Here is a 13253-nt window from a genome sequence, read left to right on the forward strand (position 1 = left end):
TATTTTCGAATATTTAGAATCACACAGAAGCGTACATTACAGTATTTTCGAAGTTCTGCTGATTTCCAAATGAGTATATTAGTTGTGTATTCGAAGCTCTGTCGACATTTTGAGGCGGATATATTTGAAACTCAGTAGAGGTCCAGAGGCGTATTTTCGTATCAGATTCGAAACTCTGGTGACACTCAAGGAGTACACTAACTGTATTTTCGAAGTCTTAGTGTCAAACAAAGGCGCCATTTCGCATTCGTAGTCGTATTCGTGTTCGTATTCGTATTCGAATTCATATTCGTATTCGTATTCGTATTCGTATTCGTATTCGTATTTGTATTCGTATTCGTTTTCGTATTCGTATTCGTATTCGTATTCGTTGATCTTAAATATGATTAGTATGATTTCTTATTCAAAAAGAATGTAATTATAACTCTTTTTAAAAGAATTCTATGTTTAACCTGCAATTCGAAACGTCAGTTACCACAAATCTTTGGAAATCAAGACATTTAGTAAGTAAAACCATTGAGTTGAAAATCAGTTTAAGTACAAAATACACTTGTACTTTTTGCTTGTATTCCCCCCTGAAAACATTGAACAACCATTGAAAACACGGAAAAAGGGTAGGGGTATGAACTCACCGAACGAGAAATGTGACGATTTTGGATGCTAAACTTTGGTCCGGGGCTTGAAAACGCAGGAGGTTCGTAAGTATAATGTAAAGATACACATTTGTATCTAATTAGGACTTAGATTGATTATTTGTTAGGGACAAACACTTGTAGTCGCGGAAACACCTCATTTCAAGTGTTTGGAGGGACCCGGGTGGCGTTTAAGGACGTGTAATGGCACTAGGGACTTGGAACTTGAGTTTACTCCCCATGAATAAACTCATACAAGAGTTTTCGGCCATAACACCCATTCCCCATGAGTTTACGGCCGTAAACTCATGGTGGGTGGTTTATGGTTGTTAAATGGCTTCATATGACTAGGGAAAATTTGCTAGGATTTGATTTAAGGCTTGGAATTGATTTAAAACACCAAATGACAATACTTAAGGGAATTTACGGCCTAGCATAGGACTCATGGCCGTAAACTCCTATAAACCCATGAAAAATTGTGTTTTTGATTCCCAAACAAATCACATGTGATTGCTAAAATTATTTCAAGGCCTTACATGAATTTTTATGGGACATTTGGGGTGTTTTTGGAGTTTACGGCCTATGAGACCCCCCTCATGGCCGTAAACTCTCCTAGAGAGGGATTCATTATGTTTTAAGGCCAAAAACTTGTTTGTAAACACTTCTAAAAATTATTCTAAGGCTTTAGGGGTGTTAAAGTGGCTTTCTAACACCTTAAATTGAGTTTACACCCAAGGTTGAGGAGTTTACGGCCCAAGCACATGCCTTGGCCGTAAACTCATATAAATCCCTCAAAATTTATGTTTAAAGTGTTCCAAGGCTAAAGCAATTATTCTAGAAGTCATATCCATGTCTTGTTGAGGTTTAGGAAGGGTTTAAGGGCTTAAAAACCCTATAATTATGAGTTTACGGCCTAAACACCAACCTTGGCCGTAAACTCATATACAAGTCTCCAAATTATAGTTTAAGGCATTCTAGGTCCATTCCATAAAGCCATCTAGCCATATCTAAGGTCCAAGTGTGTTTTGGAAGGGTTTTTGTTCTCCAAAACCCATTTCATATGAGTTCACGGCCTAGGACTATTCCAGGGCCGTAAACTCATGAATGTGGTTCTATTCCATGTTTTGAACTCGAATTTGAAGGCTAGGGAGGTTACATATCAAGTTAGGGAAGGTACCTCAAAGATTTGGAGCCTAAAATTGATGATTTTGACCCTTAAACTTGGATTTTAGGAGAGAGGTTAGAGAGAGAGTAGAGAGAGGAAGAAAAAGCTTCAAATGAATGTTTAAACATGTTTATATAGGTCCTAAAATTTGGACACGGTGGAATTCTACCCGATACCGGCCTTAAACGGGGCTTTAGGTCGCACCCGATTAAGTTTCCGTCACCCGGCGGGGACGTTTCTAACTTTTTGAAATAAACGTTTTTGGGCTAGATTCATGAGTTCCTAAAGGATTTGGACACTCATTGGATTTATAATAAACATATAAATTTAAATAATTCAACCCAAAACGAAAACGGAACGATTGACAAACGGTGAATCTTTAAGGGTAGAACGGGTTATCGGTGATGAACAACTTCGGGTTGTTACACCTTCCCATGGTCCTCGCTAGTACCTGAAACACATAACACAACAACTGTAAGCATAAATGCTTAGTGAGTTCCCCAAAATACTACTTACGCACATATGCCTTTCCAGGCCATGACCTTCCAGTCCATGTGTCTCAGGGGACTTTCGTCCTGACCCGGTAAACCTTCCGGTCCTACCCGCATCGACCTTCCGGTCCACATCACAATGCCTTCCGACCCATAACATAAAATGCCTTCCGGCCCATAACATAATGCCTTTCGGCCCATATCAAGCATAGCATACATAGCACATACAAACGGTTAACTTATCATATTCAATGCATAAAACTCATAACATATCTGACCTCTTGGTCACACATAAATACCCTTCCGGGTACAGTATAGTGAGGAGACTCACCTCGCAGGAAGTCTAGAACCTCAGGTGCTCGCTATCTCCGAATCTCGAAACGAAGACCCAACCCCGCCTAATCAGAATGAAATATCATTCTAATTAATATAGACTTTCAAGACTAGGCTACACCCTTATTATTATCCCACAGAGGGGTAAAAGACCATTTTACCCTTCCTTGACTCATGTTGACCAAACCCTAAAAGTCAACCAAAGTCAACTGACCATAGTACGCGGGGCGTGCCAGCTTCTGTACGCGGGGCGTACATCGATGAGTCACAATCGGGGGTCGCTACCCCTTACGCGGCGCGTACTGGGAGTTACGCCCAACGTAAATCCCAGATTCAGCCATACCATATTTCTTGTCTTAAATGGTTAAGACACTCCTTCAACTTCCAGATTTGGCTCTCATCAAGCCTCCTAATCCATAAAGTCGGAACCTTTAAGCCTTGGCATGGCTGTAAAGGCTCCTACACCCTCTAATACCTTCCTTTTTACCTCCAAAGATCTAGATCTCATGCATGGCTAAATATATACGTCCAAGATCACATTTTTATGAACATACAACTCAAATGGACCTAGAATATGACTACTTGCTCATAAAGTCTCCATCTTTGGGACCAAAACCCTAGAAATTGGTCCATGAAGCATACGATAAGAACTACAAGGCAAGATCTGAACTTTTTACCTTAGGAAGAAGCTCCAACCTTTGCTTTTCATGGATCTACACTTGCACACCAACTTCTAGCCTCCACAATGGACTCCTCTTTCCTTTTGCTACTTTGAAATGACACCTCAAAGCTTAGAACACTCACAAACAAGCTATGAACGAAGGAACAACTCTCTTAGGGTTTCTTTCTGAAGGATGGTGGCTGAGGAACCAAGCCATCTCATTCCTTTTATAGCCAACAACTCAAATTAGGGTTTTGGGTCTGGACCGATTACGCCCGGCGTAACCTTGGGTACGCCCAGCATACCCGACGATGACGTGTTTAAATGAGGCGCGGGAGTACGCGCAGCGTGCCCTTGTACGCCCAGTGTACTCGCCCAACACAAAGGCCCAAAATGACAATAAATAAAGATGAAGGGCTAATCGGTTGTACCTGAATTACGGCTGTTACATAAGAAGTTCCACTCCTTTCTCTATCTCTTGACTTCTAACTTTCATCTATCATCCTCTCATTTGAACCAAAACTGAAGATACATGACATTAAAATAGATAGATAATACAATAATGTCTCGTGAGCTACGTGATTTTGTGACCCAAAACACTTATCACCTTTCTAATAAAAAACAATTCATTTTTTTGCCAGAACATATATTTTCAAGCATTTTCAAGGAAAACACTTTTCATTAATATGGTTTCATATATTACTGTTTCATTTCAAAATATATATTTCCATATTTTATTCTATATCAAAACATTTCATTTGTCATAAAGTAATTCAAGACATTTCTTTTCACATTCCATTCCATATTTCATTAACAGCTAATTCCGGTGTTGAACCATTGCTATTTTTATACTTAGGGCCTAGTAATATCCCAAAGCCTATACCAAGTTGGAAAGACCAAAATCAGTTCACCAAGGTATCATTTCCTTTAGAACATCAATCTTGGGAAGGGGAGGCATCACCCCTATAGATTCATCTATATCCAATTATTAGGACATCATGGTTCGAGCAATATGTAATCTTTTCACTACTTTCCAAATTGTTTTCATTCTATTCATTACTTTCCATTGTTTTTATTAATTTCCATGATTTACATATTTAATATATTAGTATTAGAATAATCATTTCAAAAGTAAGGCATCCATATTTCAAAACATTTCAAACACTTTAACAAAACATTCATTCTTCTAAAACTTTCTTTTCTGCCAAAGACATTCTTGCCTTCACGACATTCTTTCAAAACATTCTTTCAAAACATTCTTTTCAAAAACATTTAAAAACTTCATTTCAAAATATTTCACATATCAAATCATTTCATTTCATTATCATAAAATCATTTTTTCCATGTACCACATAGTGGAAAAATTCCAACACGTACTCACCTCAATCACTCATAGGTTAGTTAGTGCTCTTCTAGTTTCTTTCCCAAGAGCAATCATCTTCAAACACTACCTACACCATAGAGGAACATAAGTCATTAAAATAACCAAAATACCTCTCAATGGATAAAATACTAAATTTTATTGCAAAGTTATGAAGAAAACAAGTATCTACAGATTTACAATTTGGCCCCCCAAGTTTGCTTGTTTTGGACAAAACCCACCAATCCTCAATATTTGTGATTGCAACTTATGTTTTGACATAATAAGTCCTTCCCCATCCTTTATATGACTTTTATAGTCTATTCCGTTTATTGACTCAACCGTTTAGTCAACTCACTTTGCCAACCTGACACTTTTGGCCCCTTAACTTTTTAAACTGTTATTATTTTTACTTCTAACTTTCTAAACTTCATATCAACTAATAATATGATTATTCCTTAACTATTTAAATTTATAAATCATTCTCATTTATTTACTTTAATAATTTAAGAACCTAGTCTTACATTTTAGGATTTTACAGTTATCTAGCTCTTAAAAGGATTCCATCCTTGGAATTACCTTGTGAGCCATCTCATTAGAATTTCATCCCATACCTTTTTAGTTTTTCTCAATGGTCACATTACTTTGGTCATTTGTCATAGTTATAGTCCCCCTAATAATCAATACTACATAATTAGGGATATTATCCTTCTTGGAAACTTTTAATCCTTTGTCCCTTTTTTAAAATTTTAACAACATTATGCAATAAGGTTATCTAACCTTAAGTGAACATTTTTCTATCTCCTTACTCAAGTTCTAATTTGCCTAAGCCTATCCCTTTGTGCTTAATCACGTCACCAACATTACATTCTTACTAATTCCATTAGTAGGTCATTTTCAAGACTTAGTTGCCGATATATCTTTTCATCTTGCCCTTTTTGACCTTCACTGGTATTAAAGTCTCAAACATAACATAGTATATTCACCATGGCTTGAATGCCTACTGAATCACGATTTGTAAGGTCGGTATACTAACATCGTGTGTGACCTACATTTCATAACACACCAAACCATTTCATTTCCATCTCATTATTCTCAATACTAATCATTCTTAGTTCATTGCACTCTATTATGCCGTTAAGCATAAAATGTGATATTTACACTATAGTGTATCACAAATACCAATTTAAGTTTACCTTTAAACTTATATTTTATTTTGTTTTATCACTTTTACCCCTACTAATACTTCTACCTTTTCTTCCAGGAAGGTCTTACTTTAAAGTCATAAGAATGACACTTTACCCCCAATAAGATCTGCAAGTCAATTTCTACTAATGATGCTTCCCTTCATTGTTATCAACAAGATAATCCAATCATGTATACCTTTCCCTTTCTACTACCTTTGTACTAATTAGTACCATATAATTTAATTCTATGTATACTTCCTGAACCTTGACCCTATCTCCTTTCGTTCACTTTAACTAACGTATCAAACCAAAATCTCATCTCATGAGTTAATATGTTCCTTAGGTCTACAAACCTAAGCACACCATGATAAGAAGCTCTAAAATACATAGTGTTATTTACTACTCAACTTTCAAAATCTTGTTGGGTCTGAATGATCTCATCAGTTGTAACTTGTTTCTTACTAACTATCTACCCTTAAAATAAACGAGGGAATTTTTTTAATGTTAAATTACAATATGACACTCATTATGTAGAAAGTTGTTCCATCCGTTTCTTCACGAAATTTTTTTTAAGGTTAAATTCCAATTTATTGTATAAAGCTTCCCTGTTAGTTTCATTATTCTTGTGTACCTCAACATTGTTGTTCGAGTACTCAGCTCTTTCATTCAATATTTTATCAGTTTAACTTCTTATACATCATAGATAACAACTTTCTATTTCTTGCTCCTTCCTTATGGGTATATAAACAATTTTTAAATCAATTTATTTTTGCATCCTTTAGTCACTGTTAAGTAACCCATATTGCTCGGAGTCAAAGTCATCTCTTCTATATGAACTCATGGCAGAAGATCTCATTATCATAAGTTTTTCGCATTCCTCATCTCGTGGTCGAATCTTATTTAGCAGCAATACTCAAAACTAGTACCCAATTGTACTTGATCATGCTTGGTCTGTATCATCAAGTTGCATATCTAAGAAAATATAAATCTTATAAAATTCATTTGTTCAAGTCACCCATAATTTCAAACACCACATGTTATTCTTACTCAGCCCCTAGAGTACTATGAGCTCCTGTAACATTACATCATCAAACTTCCATATCCTTCTTACCATATACCCCTTAAAAGAAACGACGACATTTATTTTAAGGTCCAAATCACCCTATGATTCTTTCATAGTAGTAACTTGTCTCATTGAATCATTCATGGAAATTTTGAATTTTTTTTTCTTATAATCATCTTCTTGACAACACTTTTCAACAGACTTTAAGTGTATCCTTGTCCACACATTATTAGTACTGTAAAATCCTTATTTTTCACTTTGCATTCTTTGATATTCCATCATGTGAAATCGTCTTCCCCCTTGGTCGATCTTAGAACATCTTTCGTACACTAGTTCTTCATCCTCATGTTATCACATCTTGAAGTTTGATATTTTCTAACGCCCTCATCACATTCTCCATGTAGTATTAACTTTTCATTACAAAATACAGAACTTGTAAGTAGGGCTTACAAAGTCCCCCCCCCCCCATTAAACTATTCATCACGGTAGTCTAGTACCCCATAGTAAGGTACTCTCATGGACTTATCATCATCACTTTTAGTTTCCATTATTTGCATGCTTCGAGGCAGTCTTAATCTTGGTTGTATTCCTTTCAGGCTCCAGAAATACCCCCACATATCTTACACTATTTTTCTTTCCTTGTAGTGATTTCACTCACCAATCTAGTGCATTAGGTTAATGCACCACTACCTGCCTTTTAGTAGTGTCTTGGTTTCACAAGGACACCCTTCTTACATAGTTACGATCACACTCGACACTTGATATTGTTGTCATCTAGCTTTAAACTCCTTAGGATTCCTATAGATCTCATTGATTTAACGATGTCATACTCCTTCCCAATTTGTCTCGGTCTCACTTTCTACTATTATCTATATTTCAACATCATATCACCATTTCACCAATTAGTTTATTGTGCTTACATTCAGCGTCTTCAATCACAACCAAGTAATTACTATCATCAAAGGATGGAATTCATGATTCCTTTCCATTCTTTTCTCAATAAACAAGCTTGTGACTTGAAGTTTTCACTCTTATGTTATAACATAATCTTGTCCCAAATAACCAGCTTCAACTACGTTCTTAATCATAAATTTCGAACTCTAATTCTTGTCTCCCTCTTGACTTTTTCCAAAAGTCAGCTATGTCCCTTTTTAGCTAATTGTTTATTAACAACTTTAATAGCTCAATTTGTTTCATTCCTTAGTGTTTCTAACTCACTACTAATAATACTTAATGGATACAAACTCAACTTCCAACATGTATCAAATGTATCCTAGGTAATTTTTCGTTTTTATACTTGTTGTTCGACTTTGACGGAAGCTGTCAAAATTTCCAATTATATGTTATCATTCTTTGAGCTCATTCATGACTCTGATTTGACACAATTCATGTGTTCAAGTCCCTAATTCACCTGAATCCTTACCATATTTCACAAAACTATTTCATGGTTCCACCAGGTTCGGGTATGCATCATGTGTTTATAATAGTACAGGCCCTATACTATTATACCCACATCATATATAACCGACCTTGACTTCACCACTAAAAAGTTCTGATCTGCTGGTTCAGATTTTCCATACATTAGTCTTACTTCTATTACTCACTTTAGAAGCACTTAAAATTCGCATTCTACAAGCTCATCTAACTTATCTAAATCTTTATATAGTCTAGCATGACAATCCCTATCTATCACTTATTGCATAAGATTCTACCTAACTCAAGTCATAGCAATCCTATGACTCATTCACACTTTCCATAACCAAAGTCTAAGCCTAGGATTGGAACAATCCAATCCTAATTCGCTTAAACTATGGCTTTGATACCAAACTGTAACACCCATATATTTTGAAACTTCAAAATACTATGGTTTTAAAAATCTTTTTTGGTATTAACCCACATTTAACAAAAATTTGGTCCCACAAAAACTTTTACAAACATTGGGTATTACCATTAAGCATCATACAAACTTTCATTTCTATCTCTATCTCTTGACTTCTAACTTTCATATATCACCCTCTCTCCTGAATCGAAACCTGAGATAATGTCTCATGAGCTACGTGGGTTTGCGACCCAAGACATTTATCACCTTTTTTGATCAAAAACATTTCATTTTTTTGCAAAACATGTATTTTTAAGCATTTAAAGGAAAACTCTTTTACCATTTCATTTCAAAAGATATCTTTTCATATTTCATTCTATATAAAAATATTTCATTAGTCATAACGTAATTCAAGACATTTCTTTTCACATTCCATTCCTTATTTCATTAAGGGCTAATTCTGTTGTTGAACCGTTGCTATTTTTATAGTTAGGGTCTAGCAATACCTCCAATTCTACACCAATATGGAAAGTACAAATAACTATCCACAAAGGCCACATATCCATTAGGAAATCTATCTCACGAAGAGGAGGCGCCACCCCGATAGATTCCTCTATATCCCTTTACTGGGACATCATGACTCGAGCAATATATAATCTTTTCATTACTTTTCAAAATCTTTCCATTAGATTAATTACTTTTCATTACTTTCCAAACTTTACATATTTCATATGTTAGTATTATAATACTCATTTCAAAAGTAAGGCATCTATATTTCAAAACATTTCAAAGACGTTAACAAAACATTCGTTCTTCCAAATCTTTCTTTTCTTTCAAATACATTTTTGCCTTCAAGGCATTCTTTGAAAACATTATTTTCAACAACATTTAACAATTTCATTTCAAAACATTTCATATATCAAAGCACTGAATTTCATTATGATAAAATCATTTTTCCATGTACCCTAAAGGAGGATAATGTCAATGCATACTCACCTCAATCCCACATAGGTACCTAGCGCTCTTCTAGTTTCTTTCCCTAGAGAAATCCTCCTCAAACGCTACCTAAACCATATAGGGACATAAGTCACTAAAATAAACAAAATACCCCTAAACATTTCAAATACTAAATTTTATTGCTTCATACTATTTCACATGAAAAATGATGAATGTAGGCAAAAATTGCGCGTAAAACCAAGTCTGTATGCAAATGTTATGAAGAAAACAAGTATCTTCACAATCAATGATTTCCATGGGCCGTATTTTCATGTCCGCACACATACAAAACTCGATTTTTCTCAGAATAACACCCTACTTTGCATAATTCATGAATGTCATTCACTTATTATATGAGATTCATTATGTAATTATCAATAGATTTCCCAAAATACCCTTATGGCTAATATTCCATACATCCATCTTAAGATCATTCAAGCCTTCATGTTTTTGAATTCAAATTATTCAAAAGTACCCATTCATAACTATGAACTTCCTTTAATCATCAAATACTTCAATTATAATGGATTTCATTGATTTCATCATGTTGTCCCTAAATCCATTTCAATCCAAGTTTGTACATGATTCTACCATCATGGACGAGTTTGACCAATTCAATTGGGTTCATTTTCATCAAAAATCATATAGATCATTGAATACATTGCAATTTAACATACAAACATGAAATCCCCAATTGGAATTTTTAGGGTTCATGAGGATGTTCACCAAAATCCTCAAATCTATCAATGGGATGATTCTACCATCAAGGGATGTTAGAAAACCAAACCCTAATCAATGAATCATACTAATTTTGAAATTGGTGTTTACCCACTTCACAAAATCGATTTCTAGGTTGAAATGAAGAGAAATTATACCTTTCAAGCCTTGATTCCTTCTCTTCTTTTCTTGGGTGCTTAATTCCTCACTTGGAAGAAACCCTAGAAGCCCTTGAGATCAAATTCTAGATTAAAGGAGGTGGTAAGAAGCTTAAATATGTTTTTCTCCATGTGAGGGAATGGATGCATTCTATTTCTCCAGATTCACAATTTAGTCTCCCCAAGTTTATTTGTTTTGATCAAAACTCACCAATCCTCAATATTTGTGAATTAAACTTATGTTTTTACATAATAAGTGTTGGAATAGTGTCTAAGGCTGCAACTATATTGAGCAAGTATTTAACCCGATTGTGCATGGTCCTTTTGGGTTGCCTTCACCATAGTAACTTGACAAGATGATTTGTAATGAGAGAAGAAATATTATTAATATATTATGAAATAATATAAAGAATAATAATATTGTTATTTGATTAATAAAAGTCATAAATTAATTAGGAATTAATTTGGTGGCTTAAAGAGATTAATTAAATAAAAGGGCATAAACTGTCAATTATAGTTGTACTTTGGGCTATAATCCCTTATGGATAATGAGGTGGATGATTTTAGGGTTAGGATAAGCCTAGAAATCGTCCAAGGCTTATCATAAGGAGTTTGGATTGCTTAGGGCTTAAGTTATCCAGTTAGGGTTTAAGGGTGAAACCCTAGGAGCCTTACAAGTATAAATAGACCCATGGGGTCATGAAAATCGGCACTCTTGCCTTTGAAAGAACCCTGGCCGATTTCTTGCCCTCTTCCCTCTCTCACATATCATCCTCTTGCTAGTTGGTGTTTGTAAGCCATTAGAGGAGTGACAATTGTGACTCTAAGCTCCAAGGACAAGAAGATTCAAGCAAGTAACCAAAGGTAATGTTTCTTATCTGTTTTATATGAATGTTTTTCATTAAATCTATCAATCAAAGTCCTGGATGGTTGCATGTTCAATTAGAGAAACCTAGATCCAAGCATTAGGGTTTGTATGTGCACATAGGAATGTTCTTATGGCTCAAACCCATTAGTGGTATCAGAGCCTTGATTGGTTTCTATTGAATTGATGCATTGGTTGCTTGATTGTTGATTGCAAAATTTGATTTTTGTCTTGCTGCCTGATGAACTCGGCAAGCTCTATAGTGGACTCGGCGAGTCTATTGTGGTACTCGGCGAGTGCGAGCGTCAGAAAGAGCTAGTTTCGGGATTTCTTGTTGTTTATCTTATGGAAACTTGCCATTATCTTAATGGGTCAATATAAATCTGATTTTAACATATATTTGAGTATATCCTTGACCTAATTAAAGATATTTTTCAATTAATTGAATAATAGTTTCCTTATGTGATAATTGATTGATTATTTTAATTAATTTGGTAAATTGTTTTGCAAGAAACACTTAAATAAATCAAATAAAGATAATTATGAGATTAAATAGTTAATTTGAATTATTTGTTATTTGATCCCTTAAGTTTTGAAAAGTTTAAAACATGTCCTCAAGTTTTGAAATTTATGATTTGTGATTAAAAGTTTTAATTTAGACAATTTAAATTTCAAACCCTAGAATTTTACAAGTTTAAAATTCAACCCTATACTAATATAATATTACAAGATTAATATCTATATATGTATAATTAAAATGCTAGTCTTACCGTTAGTAGGCCTCATTCACGAAGCCGGTCTATAAGGTGGGTATAAGGTTGCGGCATATAAAATGGCACTTAATGGGTGTACACTCACACCCACCGCTTGCTTGATCGGTGGAGGGTCGTTAGTCGAACGGGTAGGATAGGGCAACCTCATCTCCTTATTAAAAGTATAATATAGAAATACAAAGTAACTATATGTTTTTTCAAAATTCCCAATCCTAGTTACTTTAGGAAAAGTGAATTGATGCAATCCCATGAAATTACACTTTGCACCCTTGCTAAGAAGTTAGTGGACCGTGTGTGGTTTACTGGCACACTAATTGGTTCTAAGCAAAGGTGGAAAAGGTGATTCATTGTTTATCATAGTTCGATGGAGCGTGTGTGGTTTACCGGCACATCGAATAGGTGATTGTTACAATGAAGGCACCGTGTAGATTTGCGTGGTTATTCACACCCACTTTGTGATCCTCGGTATCCCAGTCACAAATGAGAGGGGCGTATCGAGATTTAAACATGCCATTGAAAAGTTCAATGAATCTCATCGAAACCTAGGAATTCTCAATACATTTAGAACTTAATGTTATGGTGGAGAATTAGTGAATCGTCATTCACTTACCTTCAAATTGCTTGCATATTGGATTACAGCATCCCTTTTCTAATATGTAAATATTGTTGTTGGATCCTAGCACTAATTTTTCTTATTGGGTGATAATTAGGGATTCAAATTCTAATCTATCTTTGTCCTTTCTATTTGTAGATGTCGAACGCAAACAACGCTGCTACTAGTTCATTCACATTGATGAGCCTTTGCCAAAAAGTGACTTTCGATGGAACGAACTTTAGCGAATGGATAAGATACATTCTCATGATTTCTCGCTACGAGGACAAGGAGTATGTCCTTGATGAGAAGCTCGAGAAGATCAATCCAGAAATCGCTACTCTGGCTGAAATGACTGCTTTTGAGACTCATGAACGTGATGCGACGAAGGTTCATTGCATCATGATAGCCACAATGAACTCCGAATTCCAAAAGTCCTAT

The sequence above is a fragment of the Lactuca serriola genome, chromosome 1 (assembly GCF_051521515.1).
Source record: "Lactuca serriola cultivar US96UC23 chromosome 1, Lser_US96UC23_V15, whole genome shotgun sequence".
Lineage (NCBI taxonomy): Eukaryota > Viridiplantae > Streptophyta > Magnoliopsida > Asterales > Asteraceae > Lactuca > Lactuca serriola.